We start from the raw sequence: 4,241 nt of genomic DNA, 5'->3' as shown, positions 1-4,241 counted from the left end.
GAGACTACAGCAGTGGTTGGAGGAGAAAGAAGATAAACAAGAAGAGAGACTACAGCAGTGGCAAGAAAACCAGCATCAGTGGCAACTGGAACAAGAAAGGAAACAAGAAGAATAAGGAAAAAGAAGATAAACAAGAAGAGAGACTACAGCAGTGGCAAGAAAACCAGCATCAGTGGCAACTGGAACAAGAAAGGAAACAAGAAGAATAAGGAGAAAGAGTACAACAGCAGCATGAAGTACAAATGGAAAAATTAGTAAATTTCAAAGTGAATTAAATAAATTAAAGGACGATTTACTGTATTTTACACAGACAGGATATATTAGTCATGGACCTAATCAGCCCCAGACAACAGGATCAACTCCATCAACATGATTTGATTTGGTTTCGGTTTGGAAGAAAACATACCACTGAAACGCACTGTTCCGGGATCTAAGTGATGATATATTCTTGGGACAACCATCTGGTTTGTGAAAGTTTGAACATTTTATGGTGTGGTGCTTAGACTACGTCCTGAAACATTGCTTGCATAGTTTGCACAGAGGATGAACGAATGACATATACATTCTAGAATAAAAAATCAGGATCATCATCATCCTACAAGTGAGCTTGGAAGCCAATATTTGCTCCATCATCGTCGAGCAATTATCACTTCTTAATCGGATTATTTTGTCGAGGGGAATTTATTTCTCATCAAAGAACCTCTTGACAGCAGTGCACAGGTATTCAGCAAAACCAGTTTCTATTTCAACAGTCGTCAGTACGGTACCTGTTATTTTCCTATTGTGGTAGAATATCATCATGACACCAACAATTTGGGGGACAGGAATGTCAGTGGATTCATTTATGATTAGAGAGAAATTAATGTTTTTGTAAATTGACAGCAATGACTCATTCTCTTTCCAAGTGAGTGAATTTTTTCTCAAATATGATGATAAGTATCTCTTCATCTTGGTGTTTTGGGTGGTTTTTACTGTCCAGAAACATTAATCTCATCAGTTAAGTCAAAGAAATGATATTCTGTGCTCAATGATGAGTCCAGAAAGCAAAATATCAGCTCCCGTGGTCATTTCCTCTGTCTCCAGATCTGTTGAAAAATGTGTTGATCTGCACTGTACTTTGTTTAACTCTGAATGCACAAGCGTGCTTATTCATCGCTTTATGTTTCATTGAAGCTAATCTATTGGAATCCTTCAACTTAAAGTCTCACACTGTACAAATGACAATAGGTTTATTACTTGGGTTATTATTGATCCAATCCTTCTAGTTTAGATCCTTTAGCCAAGCAGTATTGAAGATCTGTTTATGCCATTTGACTTTTTTCGATTGAAGATTGTCTTCTGCAGCAGTATCACTGCAACCTGCAGTGTTATCAGAATTACCAATCTCTGATACAATGAATGGAGAATGAATATCAACTATTTGAAGGATCTTCAGTGAAGGGAATTTCCAATGTTTGTTTTCACTCTTTAAAAGTTGGCAGGAGGAAAAGCTTGAGGAGTGTGACATAAAAAGATATCTTTGTCATTGGTCATTTAAGTAAATTACTTTATTCGCATGGCAGAATATAAAGTTTAGGTATTTTTCAGAGAACGTAGTACGTTTTGTACAGAGTGTGTCATTTTGAAAAACATTAATATTAGACTGCTACACACAAGAAAAATATTTTACCAATCAACATTTTTAATTTTAAGATATTATCATGAAGTTAAAAGACTTATAATGCAAATAACAAAAAAAATTATGTCAAATCCTGTCCTTTACCAAATACTTGCTTGCCAAACAAATATTGTTGATCCTTCTGTTGCTGCGAACGCAACCTACCTGTGAGCCTCTAATAAGTAATACCACAAGAGGCATTTAGTTTTCTCTATGGCCCTTTTTTCGTGTCAAATTATAAATATTTATGTTTGAAAAGTGTGTTAACACTCTTTTTACTATCAAATCATTCCATTTATATATAAGAAAAATTTCATAGAAAAATGTTTATAATATTATCACCCAGAGGCGTCATTTGGGGGCCACAAAAGCAGTTTCTGCAAAATATTTCTCATCAAGCTGGATTAACACAAATACACACACTATGCCATAGCATAGGGTCCCAGCTGAAATGGGGGGCCCATGACAAGTCAGCCATATTTGCCACTCCCAAGTCTTATGTGAAAACTCTTCTATTAGTATCCATATTGCTTATAAAGCAGGTCTTTGTCTAGTGACTTAAAATGTTAAAAAAAGTGAAATGATGAATCCTAAAAACCGACCATCTATTTTCTGATCAGCTCAAATTAGCCAATGCTTGACTCGATCAAGCACTTTATTGATGGAAAAGTATACAATTTTACCCAGCCATAGCTTAATTGACATAGTGATTTGAACTCAATGAGAACAGAGCCAAGTGATGTGTGGAGTGTAAAATTAATGGCGAGGTATTCCTAAGCACAGACAGCTTATATATCCGTGTGGTATCCACACTTATGTAGATGAGGGTGAGGTGCCATATAAAAGGCTTGTAAAAAAATATCTATATGTTTGGGGCATAAGTTAGCTACTTGGATACAAGATTGACTGAATAGAAGAAAGCAGAGTGAGTGTTGTTTTAAATGGAGTTCAGTCAAATTTCATTAATGTCACAAGTGTGATACCTCAGGGCTCAGTCTTGAGACCTTTGCTTTTTTTATTTACATCATTGGCATAAATGAAGGAATGGTCAATAAATTATTTAAATATTTGTTGGTGATATTAAGATCTTGGGTATTGCTAGTTCTGAAGAGGATGTTGCTGCTTTACAAAAGGATTTATATTATTAAGTGAGTTGGGCAAATAAATGGCAGGAGGGTTTTAAGTATAATAAATGCAAGATTATACATGTGGGCTATCATAATTTGAATTATAAGTATAATTTGGATAGAAATAACCCCAACAGTGTCATGAAAGAAAGGGATGTTGGTGTAATGGTTGATCAGTCTTTTAAGTCAATCCAAGCAATGGTAAGGCAAATGCAATTTTAGGTTGTATCTACAGAAATATTGAATACAAGTCAAAAAAGGTTATTATTTCATTGCATAGATAGGTCACTGATTAGGCTACATTTGGAATATTGTGTTCAGTCTTGAGCTACTTACGTTAGGAAGCACATTGAACTCTTGGAAATGATTCAAAGGAGGGCTAATGGGATGGAGGGGTTGTATTATGAGGATAGGCTATGATCTGTAAGTTGTTTACTTTTGAAAAAAAAGGAGAGTTAGAGAGGGTCTAATTGAGGTGTTTAAGATTGTAAAGGGAATTGATAGTGTTGATGGATCCCCTTTGTTCATACTTATTGGTGAAAATTGTAGGACTAGGGGACACAGATATAAATTTTGGCAGGGTAGGAGTCATCTTCAGCTGAGACAGTAAGAAAGTTTTATTTTTATAACAGGATAGTTGCTTGGTTGACCTCTGGAAGGGGTTGCCATTTGATGTTGTGAAGGAATTAAATTTCAGTGAGTTTAAGAGAAAGCTTGATAATTATATGAATTATAAGGGTTGACTTATTTAATAGCTTTAGTTTAGTTTAGAGGATGGGACATTCGAAATGGACCAATAGATTTCTTGTTGTCTTTGTTATAAAATTAAAACAAACAGATAAGTACTAAGTATCACAATGATAAGAGAGAAAAATTATTTATTTGCGAAGGAATAGATTAATTGGGCAGCAAAAACAAATAACTCAAATTCTTACATAAAATAATAATAAGTCCTTATTATACACACACAAAATGAACTGGGACTTTACCATATACTGGGCAGCTTCAGAGTATCTTTGGAATGCTAACTGCTGAAGCAAACGGAAGGTATTGCTGTAATATATTGTTACATATCTGGCCGTTTGTTAATTTCCGGTATAAATTGTTTCTGAGAAACTTCAGCGATACAAGTCCTTTCTTAATTAAAACTAGTTTATTCTTTCTTGATACAACTTTTGTAATACACAGAATTTCCAATCAGTACGTTAAACTTAACTTCTTTTATAACACATGCTATAAATCGCAGTGATCCACACACTTTACTTACGGTGCTCACTGTTCGCTTGAGTCACTTATCTATCTCTTCAATCTATCTGCCCGATCTCTCGCCGGGCCCACATACTAAAAAAAGAGGGCGTCTCGAACAAACTAGAGTTGGCAGCAAAACTCACGATACCTCTAGAAACTCCAGCACACACACACTCCCAGCGTCGCGCGACTTCCGCTTTCGTAACAAT

Source organism: Limulus polyphemus, unplaced genomic scaffold (genome assembly GCF_000517525.1).
Source record: "Limulus polyphemus unplaced genomic scaffold, Limulus_polyphemus-2.1.2 Scaffold1563, whole genome shotgun sequence".
Taxonomy (NCBI): domain Eukaryota; kingdom Metazoa; phylum Arthropoda; class Merostomata; order Xiphosura; family Limulidae; genus Limulus; species Limulus polyphemus.
This window is presented reverse-complemented; position numbering follows the sequence as displayed.